This window comes from Centrocercus urophasianus, unplaced genomic scaffold (genome assembly GCF_019232065.1).
Source record: "Centrocercus urophasianus isolate 14NV4802_14NV808 unplaced genomic scaffold, USGS_Curo_1.0 seq_12, whole genome shotgun sequence".
NCBI classification, from domain to species: domain Eukaryota; kingdom Metazoa; phylum Chordata; class Aves; order Galliformes; family Phasianidae; genus Centrocercus; species Centrocercus urophasianus.
In genome coordinates this window covers 29,416,102-29,429,181 of record NW_024884364.1, presented here as the reverse complement: position 1 = coordinate 29,429,181, position 13,080 = coordinate 29,416,102, and the positions used below count along the sequence as shown (strand labels likewise).

At 40.5% G+C, this 13,080-nt stretch overlaps 1 protein-coding gene across 18 annotated transcripts in view; it reads right to left on the bottom strand.

Moving 5' to 3' along the window:
• Nucleotides 1-13,080, bottom strand: part of KCNE2 (potassium voltage-gated channel subfamily E regulatory subunit 2) — an 88,792-nt gene that overhangs the window by 50,813 nt on the left and 24,899 nt on the right. For 14 of the 18 annotated variants that reach the window (XM_042810041.1, XM_042810042.1, XM_042810050.1 and 11 more), the window contains exon 1: nt 477-1,030. The exons of 3 other annotated variants lie outside the window; for them this stretch is intronic. The gene's annotated coding sequence lies outside the window, so the exon portion shown is untranslated. Of the gene's footprint in view, nt 1-476; nt 1,033-13,080 lie in introns of those variants that run through there. One more of the 18 variants, XM_042810055.1, reaches the window with a different exon arrangement.

The following is a 13,080-nucleotide window of genomic DNA, read 5'->3' as shown; positions in this document are numbered from 1 at the left end:
TTAGCTAACAAACAGCCCTCTGTGTTATCCTTGCCTCTGCTGTCCTGGGTTAGAGTCGCCAATGTTGTATTTTAAACGTTTTCGCAGGAAAATATCCTTATGCTCTCCTCTCTGTTCAGCAAGGTGGCAGGAGCAAGTTTCCAGATGACCTTCTGTAGTCTATCACTTAAAATGTCAGTAACTCACACAGTCCTGTGACTAGAGATACTCACAGAGTCTGTAAGGCACGCTGTTCTGCGGCTCATTGCATGGTAGATCCCGTGAATGGAGAATGAGGACTAAGCAGTGTAAGGTTCAGGCCCACATTGTATGACATATGGTCACAAGTTGTGTGAAAGTTGCTAAAGTATGGAGATTGCCTCTCTTTTCTAGCAGACACATCCTAATTTATGGCAATGGAAATGCCTTTGAAGATGCTATTACTGGTGCTTTCTGGGTTCTGTCTTTTCTACAAAACAAAAATTGAAGATACCCACCTATGAAATCTGTATTCTCCACTGGGTCATCACAGCATCAGTGAAGCAACCCTGAGCATGATTTTTGGCTGTTGGGTCATGTCATTACATACAACTTCTATGCCTTCTGGGAGTAAAAACTGATTAGTTCATAGATTGATGGCTAGCAGATTGACAGTTAGTGGGCTTAATGCAATAGTGATGCAGGATTTTGTGAGATTACTTGAATGCCTCTACTTGTTTTAAAAATCCTATTCGACTTCTGGTTACACTGCTTAGTGAGGCAGCAATGCAAAAGCATAGGTAAGAAGCAAGGTATTTTACAAAACCACAAGACAAAATCTGGAGTGTCACAGATCAGATTAAGCAGAATTATGCGGAGTTATAGGAGATGGCCCATGTGTATCTGATGCCACTTAGTGTCCAGGAAAGAGATCATGCAAGGTAGTTTTCCAACATAGCATAGCACTGGGAGTAAGTTACCCAACATAGCCCTTCTAGTTTAATACTCTAAAATTCCTTCAAGCTTCATATAGGGCGTAGGGCAGAAATCTTAAACTTTGCAAAGAAGATTCATTCTGTACTGGTTACTACAATAGATAAACACTTCAGAGTGTTTTTATTTTTAAAGTTGCCCTCTGTCTTCCTGAAAGTAAGAAATTTGCAAGAATCAACAAGTCAGAGAAGGCATCTCTTGCTTTGTGAACAATGCACTTACTCTGCATTACAAGGTTTCACTAGTGCTTTTTAACTACTGGGTGCTTTCTAAATTGGAGACCAAACACACTGGTCAGCAAAATGAAAAGACAGAGCTTCAGGCAGTATTCAGTTCATAAGTACCTGCCAATTTGTTTTGCAGTTGCACTGTTATTTAAAAATGACAATGCTGAATTAAAAGTTTCAGTTGGGTACGGAACTTTGCAGCTCCATAGCAGATCTGCCAGGGCTCTCTATCTGCCAGCCCATAAAACATCCTGCGATCAAGCGAGCCAATATAAATTAACTGGGTTTGTGGTCAAGTGGCATTCACAGCTGAATTATGTGTAGAAATCCTGAGAAGGAACAGCAGCAATATCCTTTATACCTGTAAAGTATACTGAAAATAAAGAAATAAATACTCAGGAAAAAAAAAAAATAGGACAAATACACTTACTGTTCTCAAGTTCTTTTTTATGAGGTTGAGCAATATTTATTTGAAAACTGTAAAACCACAAGTACTTGGCATCTGCCCTCTTTGATCACAGCATAGTTTAATGTAGGACAGGGGCATCATTTAGCTGCTTTTAGCAAAGTTAAAATTGGCCCTTTGAATCATTACATTTTTCTCTCAAACCCATCTGCACATGGATGTGCTGAGCCACCACTGTATTTTTAAATGAATATGTATACACCTCCTCATGTTTTCTTCCTTGGCTTTCCAATTTTGTGAAGAGACAGCTGAAGTCAGTTGATCAATCACTGGCAAAAATGGCTGAAAAGTCATCAGCACACATGGCCACAGATGTTGCTTTCTTTGCCTTAGCTTGCAAAACTATCCAGTTGTCATCCAGCTTCCAGACAGGTAATGAAGATCGATTAACACTGTTTTAATAGATTGAGATCATCATTTCAACAGAGCTTGTGGAGAATCATCATTATTTTATTAGGCCAAACCAGGCATCATTGCAGTTTTCCACTGAGAAAAGAAAATGATCTTGGCTTCAGAAGCAGTTTTTCCTCACTAAAGGCTAAACCAAAACAAACCAAGACAGTTCTTCAGGATCTGTCCAGAGATGATTTACTCTTAAGACAGACAACTTGTTCTAATGACTTTCATCACAAAACAGTGTTTTCATATTCATCCATCTGCTACTTCTGCTTCCCTGTATCAGGTTGGCCAGTATGCATGGCTATAAACTGTGAAGTGGCCTGGTCCTCTGTACAAAGAGAAAGCTGTGTTAATGACCTAGGGACAGGTGATTACTTGACTTGCAGCCATTTGGTGCTTTTCCTCTTAAAAATTATCCTGAGCCATGGGTGATCTCAGGTGTCAGCAGCTCTTCCAAACTGTGTCTGCTTTCAGTGGGGTAAAGGACATGGCCAGAGTGTATTTGTATTTCAGTGAGAACCAGCTCCTGAATGGTTCTGTTCTCAAGAAATTCACTTCATCTAAAAACTGACCTTCATCAAACAAATATCATTTCATATACGTATTTTTCTTTGTCAGCAAAGCTAAGTTTTTAACAGAAATGTTTCCATTTCAAGACAAATATTCCATACCCTGATGGTTGTGGTACTGCGTTTGGCATGTGGAGTCCTAAATTCAAGTCACTCAGACTGAAGCACAGTAAAGGTTTGGAACAAAAAAAAATTTCAGGCAAAGCAGGGACTTGAAACCAGATTTCTTGTATGCCAAGCCAGTATCTCAATCATCAGGCTTTGAATTATAGAGGTCTTGTCCATGTGCCAGCCAGCCCTGAAAGCAACTGTGGGAGGAAACTTTCAGACCAGTTCTAATCACTGTAGTAGGAAGCAAAATGACACTGGATTTTATTATATCTGGCTCTACAACCTTGGCTCCTTATGAGTTATCCTAATACAAGCTTCTTCAGTTGAGGGCCTGAATCATGTAACTAATTTCTCCCCTCCCATCCTGATGGACAGGAGGAATATTAGTATCATTTTTGCTTGCCTCATAACAGGAAAAACTTTTTTAAAGGAGCAATCAGGCACTGGAATGGTCTTCCTAGGGAAGTGGTGGAATCACTTTCCCTGGTGGTGTTTGAAGAACGTGTAGATGTGTTACTAAGGAACATGTTTTAGTGGGCAACATTGGGGGTAGGTGGACAGTTGGACTAGATGATCTTAGAGGTCTTTTCCAACCTTAATGATTCTATGACTCTACATTCAGTGCATGACTTCTATGAAATTAACTTGGACTACCCAGTGGAACAAAGATTTTTGTTGTTGTTAAAGCTGGGTGCCCACGTCAGTGAAATTCAGTAATGTAAGAACTGTTTCCATATATTGGAAATTTACTAGTTTCAAATATTCCAAAAACACTAGAAACATTCCAGTACTACAGAAACACCTAGTATTGGAAAAATACAGACGTCAGAAACAGCAAAAATTGACCTATTATAGACATATGCCCATGGTTTCCATGTTTGTGTTCTCTAGCAGAACATGGATCCTATATGGCGTGAAAAGAAAATCACTGTTTCTGGGTGACTTATTTCTTAGAATGTTTCCATCCTAAATCTCTTCACCCTTCTCAATGAAGAAGAGTGTCACTCAAACTTATTACCTTTAACTGCACTGCAACAGTCCCGTGCACGTAATCTTGGAATAGAGGAGATAATGAAAGTCATGCACCCAATGTCTTGCACAAGATTTCCAGGTCAGTTTAGCTTAATGCAAGTTATATATATATATATATATGTACATATATATGTATTAAATTTTTTTTTTCCTGTAATAGTGATTCCTGCTCATAAGAATAAATATTTATCTCCTGAGAGATATTTTGTATCACTGGATAAACTGGAAATGCCCATTTGCCATCTAAGAAAAAACAGCATTAGGTGTGCTATTAGGTTTGTTATCCTCTTTGTTATGTTGAGTGGGACAGATGGACCAATTCTTTGCATAACGGAGTGTCACTACTCATTTATTCATGCAACCCCTTCTAGTGGGAGTAGCTGAAGTCTTGAAGCAGCCCCTCCATAGCAGCACTGAGGGGCTTTGACTCATCCCAGTGAGATACAGGACACCTACCAGAACTGACTTTGTACTTGTTTGCTGCAGGCTCCCTGTATGATGGGTAAAAGAAAGGGATATGGACAATGCTGTGTGCAGTACACTAACAGCTTCTTTTATCTGTTGATTCTACAAGACGGCTCATCAGAACTTCTCAGTCCCACCTACAGTCTTATTAAAACTGCATCAGAGTAGCCAAACGATGTCACTTTTGAGGTAAAAATGAAGTCCCTGGAGCTTCAAACTTATCTGGACACAAAAGAAAGAGTTACCCCTTTTGCTGAACCAGTGTGACCCTCCTCCCTTTAAGCCCTAGCCCTCCTTGAATCCCTGCACATAGAATCCTTGAATCATAGAATATCCCAAGCTTGAAGGAACCCACAAGGATCATTAAGTCCAAATCATGGCTCCCCACAGGACTACCTAATACTCAAACCACATTTTTGAGAGTACTGTCCAAACACTTCTTGAATTTCAGCAGGCTTGGTGCTGTGACCACTTCTCTTGGGAGCCCATTTGTAAACTTGGGAAATGGAGATGATCATCAAGACTAGCTGGACGTATCATTATTTCCATAGAATCACTGCCAGCCAGTTGATAATACGTACCCAAAGTTACCTCCGGGATTCTGAAAATGTCTATCCTTCTCCTGAGATTGTGAACAGGCCTTCTTCTCATTGCTGAAAGGTTCATAAATTGGCTGGCCTCTTCTCACATACAACAGGGCTGTTATGGCCATTCCCAATTGCCCCTCCAAACCTGTGCTACCAGCCATACTCTTAATGACAGAAGAATGTACCAATACTACCTGATGGCTTCAGACAGCCCAAAGGCTGGGTTTGGTCTACATAGTTCTATGTCGATGTTAGGAGACATTACGGTGGTGTTTTTTCTTCACTTGCCAATCTTTTTAATTTTAAAGGTTAGATGCCTTCCCGTATTCTGTAGCACTAAGTCCCACATACCGTACTGCCACCATGAGAAGATATCCAGAGGCATGTCCAAAATGTCAGCAGGCAGCACAGACAAACAATCAAACAAAATATTTTCTCTCCCACGCTTGGCTCTTATGCCTTCAGAGGCAGCTTCCAGGCCACCCACAGATTCAGGTTCTTTCGCCTTTCCCTTTCATCCTGCCTGCCCCTTTCATCATGTCTGTCTCTCTTGTCACTCCTGTTCCTGCTTTTTTTTCTCAGTCCTTTGCAGGAAATACCTAACAAATTTCTGACTGAGCTGGAGAGTTGTATAGAGCTGATCACCAACTGGCAGGTACTAAAGGGAGACAGCTGCAATTCAAAGGAACAGTAAGTCCATTAACAAAGGCTGGAGTATCCTTGTACAGTGATTGTAACATTTAAGCTTATCCCAAAATTCACAACATACCTGGTCTGCTTTTACAATGAGCAGCTCTCGTGTCAGAATAAAAATTGCACCACAAATTGAAAGGATGGCCAGCAGCCAAGTGAGAATATACTTAACACTTCTCTATTAACAGCAAGGGCAGCAAAGCTATAAAGGAGTTATTGCTAGTTCACTAAGTTTACAGCACAGAAAAAGTTGCCGCTTTTCTGCTGTTAAAGAAAAGCCTTTGAACAAAGGAAGGAGACAGAGTGATGCATGGATTTTCCCAAGTTGGCAGTACCACGGAGGTAAGGCACTAGGTCAGGGTCCAGTCTGGATCAAGGCATCCCACATGGTCCCTCAGAGAACATCCACTCTCCTAGGCAGGGAGAAAGACAGACATCAGAAGAAACACAACAACACTGCACTGCAGGGGAGGCAAGGAAGGTAGCCAGTGGTCTGAGTGGGAAGAAAACCAAGGAAAGTCAGCTGCCTCGGACACAGGAGACAGAAAAGACTGAGGATGTCAACACAGATGAGGTGCTGGTGAAGAGGAGAGGGGGTGGAAGGAGGGAAGGCTCAGCCCAAAAACAGATTCCCAAATCTGGCCAAGACACTGATCCTGGCCACATGAGGTCTGTGTAGGGAGGATAAGTGGAAAAAAGGAAAAATAATGGTCCCAAAATTAGCTAGGGAGACATGCACAGGAATGGTCATCAAGATGTAGACCCAGGTGTGTATTTCCAGCTGTTTAGCTGCTCTTTGGTGATGGCTTGTGGACACGTGCTGAGCTGTTCCCAAAGACAGCATGAGTAGGTTGACCCCATCTCCAATGAAAGACAGGGAAACCACCTCTGTTAACACCGAATGGTTTGGGTAGGAGGGTACCTTAAAGCCTACCCCAACCCTCGGCCATGGTCAGGGCTGCTGAGAGCCCCATTCAACCTGGCCTTGAGGTTGGACCTCCAGGGATGGGGCATCACAGCTTCTCTGGGCAGCTGTGCCAGTGCCTCACCGCCCTCTGAGTGTAAAGTTTCTCCCTAACATCTAACCTAAATCTCCCCTCTTTTAGTTTAAACCATCCTCCCTTGTCCTATCACTATCAGATCATGTAGAAAGTTTGTTCCCTTCCTGCTTGTAAGTTCCCTCCAAGTACTGGAAGACCACAGTGAGATCTCAGGTTTATTAGGTTGAGAAAGCACACCTGGGCAGGGCTTTGGGATTTGCTCTACTTTAGTAGAACTTTAAGTAATTTGTTTATCCATGTTCTTGGATTAAATTACCTATAAAAGGTTTCATGAAAGGTCTGTAGCGTCCAAGAGCAAAAAGACTGACTCTGGGTTCTTCTACAGTCAGACAGGTGTAAATATGTAACAAAACAAAACAAAACAAAAAACAACAACAAAAAAGGCAACTAGAAGAAGTCCTTACAGCTTTGGTAGCTTTTAGAATCCTGGAAAAACAGCAGGTGGTTTCAGGAAGGAGAAGAAAGGTTACAAACTGTTGAAAGTACAAAGCCAGGCAAATAGTAGATGAATACGAAGCCAGAGAGGGATTCACGTCAAGAAAGCAAATTGCAATTTAATTATGTGGTGTTACTATAATTTGAGTTGATTTCAGTAGACAGATGACCTCTCCATAGTATTTGTCATATCCTTGCAATCTCTCAATTAGCTGCTGCCAATATCTAGCCCAGGTGGCTAAATGTATAAATAAGCTCTTGAATTATCACTGATTATTTGAAAATATTTTGTATTAAAACTGTGTGTGCAGAGACTGCGTAACTAAACAACAACAAAAGGTATTCAATACTTCTAACTGCTGTAGCTGTTTTTCTTCCAAACCAGGTTGAAAAAAAAAAAAAAAAAAAAAAAAAAAAAAAAAAAAAAAAAAAAAAAGAGAGAGAGAAAGAAAGAACAAAAAAGGAGGTGGAATTAAAAACTAACATTAGTCCAAACCCTTAGAGAGCAACATGTAACAGCTTGAGACAAGTAAAGCATGCAGAATTTGGCACTGAATATAGTGCTACAAAACAAGGAACATACACTTGAGCGCATTTCCAGATCTCCAAGGAAGAAAAATACCTAATGCCCAGAGTGGATTAGCTGAAAGGATCCTGGACTGCTAGATGTATTTCCCAGAGAAAGACTTTAGCAGACTCTTGAAAGTGCAAGAGGTAACCCTGGGAGCAGATCCCGCTCTCAACAGTATGGCAGGAATGGGGCCTAAACGCTCACTGACTGTATCAGAGATAATACAGCAGAAAGCAAGGCCCCTTTGAGAAGTTACATACATATATTCCCTTGTTATAAATACTTCCAGGCCCTGAAATAAATAGACAAAGGAATACATATTTGCTAGTTTATTAGTTTTAGTATTTCCTGCTGTCCTTTTCCACCACTGGTAAATGAGATTTGTCTCTGCTACTCATGGGCACCACGAATCTTTTCAACCAAAAAGAGCATCTTGGTCAGTTTCTCCCAAAACTCAAGATACCATGTACTTGATTCAATAAGGAATAGCAGCTTTTCCCAGCCCTGTGATTTAGTCATTCTAATTTATGGTTCTGACAACAACACAAGGAATCATTTTTTCCCTTATCTTTTGAATATAGGCCTAAATGAGAAGAAATCCCGTCTATTTCTGAGACCTCACATGTAGTTTTCTGCTTTCTATAGGTAATAATGCTGATACCCTTGTGTTCCACATCAGAAAAATGAAACGTTTGGGTCATTAGCAGATAATATAACAAGTTATGCGGTAGGAACAGACATCTTAATTATGGATGTAAAACCACCACTGAAAATTTGTGGGGAACAAAACTTGTGCTGCTACATGACTTCTCCACATTTTGTGTGAAATTTATACATGTGGAAAATGTGTTCCTTGGACCACAAGAAACTCTACAGTCCTGGGTTCCTTTCAGAAAAAGAAACCTGAGAAGGAAAAGGAAACCATTTGCCATCTTGTTTAACATGGCTAATCTAGAGACTAATTATGATTTCAAGTCAAAAGGTATTTCAAAAGACTCTCCGGTGCCATGCCAGCATGGGTTTAATGTTGGGTCGAACCATGGGAGCAGATGTGGAGACCCTTCACTGAAGGAGTTTGTTACATTGCCTCTCAGGAAATAGCCTCAGAACTGGGATACTGAGACAGGCATTTGGTTTTGGTGACAGTCCCACTTACAAGTACATTGCCAAGCAATAGTCAACACACACCAAATTTATCCAGGAGGAATATTTTTTCACCCACATTGTTGGCATTACAGGTTTGAAATCCAAGGCAACCGAGGGTATCAGTAGAAGAATATGAAGATCTATGGCCTGCCAGAACAATTCTTAATATTTGCAGCCAGCTCCTGGGAGATTCACATGGCTCCTTCCTGGGGTATTTACTAGCCTCTCCCATTGCATCTTACTGGGGACACATTGGATACAGAGCCTCTAGGAAATCTCTTGGGTTACCACCACTGCCAGAGGAATTCATCTGGCTTACAATGCACCCGGTTGCTGACTCCAAGAGGCTCCCAGGAGAAAAAGGGAAGCCAACACAGGCCTCTGCCATGAGAATACTTCTCACAGTCTGCTCCAGCAGAAATAGACCAAAGCAGCAATTTCATAGCAACTTCCTACTTTTCCTGGATGCTTTTAGGGACACATGGATATGCCTGGATGCATGGGCTGAGTAATATAGAAGCAACCCAAGAGTTGTCCTTGAGTTTGAAGAACTGTTCTGGCTATTGCAAGCTACAACTTATTGAGTGGTTAAGGTTATTGTGGCCTGCCAGGCTGAAGGTCAGGCTCCCCAGTTAGAGCTAAAACAGCACTAATCATAAGGACCAACTCATTGTGTTTCACTTGGTGCTCAGGGCAAGTGCAGGCAAACTGGCATCTCTTGTTGTGGGGTTGACTGGGAAGCACAGTTTCAAGCTCCTTCCTCTGCATCTTGGAATGGATGATAGCTTCAAAATATGGGTTTTAGGAGGAAGACAGCAGCGTCTTTACTCCAAATGGCTACTACATGGGATCTCTAGATCCTAGCTCTAAATTAGAGCATTGAAAGTCACACCCACTTTATAAGACAATGAAATTCACTCAGTGTCTAGCTTAGGTCTCAGTTGTGGTTATCTGGAGATGTTCCTCAGGCAAAAACAAAGGTAAAATTAAAGAGAGGTAGTAGAGACAAAGAGTGTTCCTGCCCTGCAGATCACCAACAGTTATGGCGATGCCTGAATGACCCTGAACAACCAGGTTGTAGGCCACGCAGAACACAGCTCAACCAGAACTAACTTTGGTGTTTCACTGCCATTCATTTTTTATGATCACCCTGTGGCTCATAGCTAGGACAACCACATTCTTCTTCAGTGCTCTCTATTTCAAGCTTTTTGATAGCCTTTAATAAGGTGTCAGAAACAAGATCCCCTCACTATGCAGTGAAGCTAGCCAAGTCAGATGCAAACAGACAACCTGAGAGAGGTAAGGAAATACTACAGAAAATATATCTATCTACAAATAGCTGAAGAGGTAGATCTGAATTCATAAATACACTAAAAAGTTGCTAATCTCCTTTCTTACATTAATATTTAACTAGAAATGGTAAGAAAATCCATTTATGTGCTCATCAAGCTGTGAAAGCTATTGTAGAAGAGCATGAGAGAGATTAAGTGAGATACAAACACATTTTCTTAGCTATGTGGTGTTCATGCTAATATATCAAGGGAGTTACTCAATCAGCTATGCCAATAATTCTTCCTTATTTGTGAGGGACTAGAGGAACTGGAGTGCTAGAGAAGAACAAAATGCAGATTTTCAATAAAAAGGGAGGTTCTATTATTACACTGGGCATCTTGATTGTGTCTCTTCCTACATATTGTGCTTTCCACAATGGGTTCTGATCATGGTGGTGCATTTAGATGCTTTAAAAATAAAACCAACAAAAATTACAAGCAATTAACAACAAATTGAATGGTCCCTAAAATTACCCCCTTGCAAGTCTGACTGCTGTATCTAGCAGTAATGGAGCAAATATTAAGAAAAATAAATTACTTAACATCTGGAAAATAACAAACTATTGAGAAATACATGGCACAATAAATCTGTTAAAAAAAAGATATGGCTGCCTCTTTTGACACAAGAAAAAAATGCCTGTAAGAATACACGAAGCAATACATGTATTACAACTACATTAGCCGCACAGTAAAACATTTGTTCCAGCGTGAAATAAAATCTATGGTTTTGGTTCTTTTTTCCCATAAAAGTGGAATGAAAATAATTGTGTTTTTTGGCAGTAAATTATTTCAGTATCACAGCGTCTAGATAGGAAAGAAAAATACTAAGCTAGTCTCATGTCAACCATGGGGCTAGAAATGCCTAAGACATCAGGGTTAGACCATGTGCTGCTTAACAGAGTATTTCATTTTGGAGTACTTAGATCTTTCCTTCTATCTCCTAGTAATACCATGTGAAGTTTGCCAGAAATACATTGCTCTGTGCGGATATTTTCATTGTCTGGAGCTGAAGTACAGGAGGAAGAAAGGGAGGGAGAGAGCTATTTATTCTCTCCATATATAAATTCAGCTTCTGAAGGTTTGCATAACAAAATTTGCTTAACACTTTTTAATCATGACCTGAAAAGAGAAATTCGCAAATGAGGAAATCAAGCTGGTACTACCTTACCTCCCACTTACATTGCCTTCCTCAAATTGCCAGCAATAAGTCCTTCCAGAGCTAGCCCACAACACAGTAAAACACTCGCATATATGTTCAGCTATTGGTGCAGCCAGTAGTCACTGAACTTAAGTAACTACAGTTATGCTTGGAGGACTTTTTATATCATGAAGATGCAGTAGCTACTCAGAATACTCTCCTCTATGCAAGGTCACAAGAGAAGGTGCCAAGATGTTTATCGCCTACAAGAAAAAAAGAACACCACCATGGATTTCATGAGTGATCACTGAGAAGAATTAGCATGAGTTTCTGCTGATTGGAATATTTAAAATCAGACAAGACAAAACTGTAGGGATTAACATTGTAAAGAACAGTCCATCCTCGTGCAGGTCTGAAATGACAGTTCTCAAGGATCTGGGCAGTGGGCAACCAAGACCGAGATATATTTTATAAATTGGACTTGAGAAAGAAAATCTTCCACAGAAGGCAACAGCAAGCCCCAGTGTCTTCTAGCCCCACAGGGAAAAACGTGGTATGTGAATCCCACTGTGATAAAAAATAACAAAAAAAAAGAAAAGCGGTGCCTGTCTTTCCTCTATTTATTAATTATTTGATTTATGAGAGTTTCTAAAAATAAAGTATCAAAACATATGACTGACCAGTGCCCTATGGCTTTCTCTCCCATGTGGAAATTTGAAAGTGTTTCATCAATTATTCCATATTATGTGAACTTCATAGGACTATTGGCAATAGCATAAACAGTTCTGTTCCACAAGGGATAGTTATTTACTTTTTACTGAACTCAGACGAGTAAATTGGTGAAAAGCAGAAATGGAAGGTCATTTGTCAGCAACACAGAAAATAAAACATTATCTGTAAACTCAGAGAGATACTGCAAGGATGACTAGGCCTCTTGGGCAGCTTTAGCAGCTGATGGAAATAAAGGAGATTTTTGTTATGTCTTACAAATACAGCAGTGCCCTATCCTCCAGAACTTCAAGCAAGAATGGCAGTATAATTCTGACACTTCATTTAACTACCAGATCATAATGAAATCCTCATATCATTTCAAATAAATTTGAAATAGTAATCTTGTCTCGTATTTATTTGTAGTAAACCTAAAGACTGAGGACAGAAAACACTGCATGCCAAGGGGATGTTTAATTTGACCAAAAGAGAAACATCTCCATTTTCTTTTAAATAAAATTCAAGCACGCTATGAACTGTTTGTTGCTCTGAATTTCAAACATGGGAATATTTCAGTTAAGGAGTGGAAGCAAAATGTTTCTTTTATTTATTTATTTATTCTATTTGAGGTTTGTGCTTTTGGCTAAAGGAATTGGGTGAATTTGACATGACACTTCATGAAAGATGTGGGAATGCTAAACAGAAGTAAAAGAGTGCCTGAGAATGATCCAGCAGTTGGCAAATAACTCTTGCAGTGGCAGTCTTAGAGACCTCATGCTATCTGGCTCACAGGAACAGAAGATGGATAGGCCATAGAAAACAACCAACTCTTTTAATCCCTGTCACCAAAGCTGCAGCAACATCCAGTGGCTGGGAGATGGATCAAGACAGTCAGGAATGGTTCAGAAAAAAGTGAGATGCACAACAGCACCCAGAGAGATCTAGAACTTGGGGAACCCCAGGCAGAAGTACCACAACAGCCAAGTTCAGACCAGAGGCAGCCTGGATATCTCAGCCCCAATGACAGGGCAGCTCCAACCTGCATGCTGGTCTCACCCTTCTAAGATCCCAAATTCATCAGTATCTCTTTCTCCATACTGGTACAAACCTTGCAATAGAAAGGATGAAATGCCGCTGCTGCTTTGTGGGTTTACTCCTAGTTAGAAGTGGCTGTAGGGCTAGGGAATGTA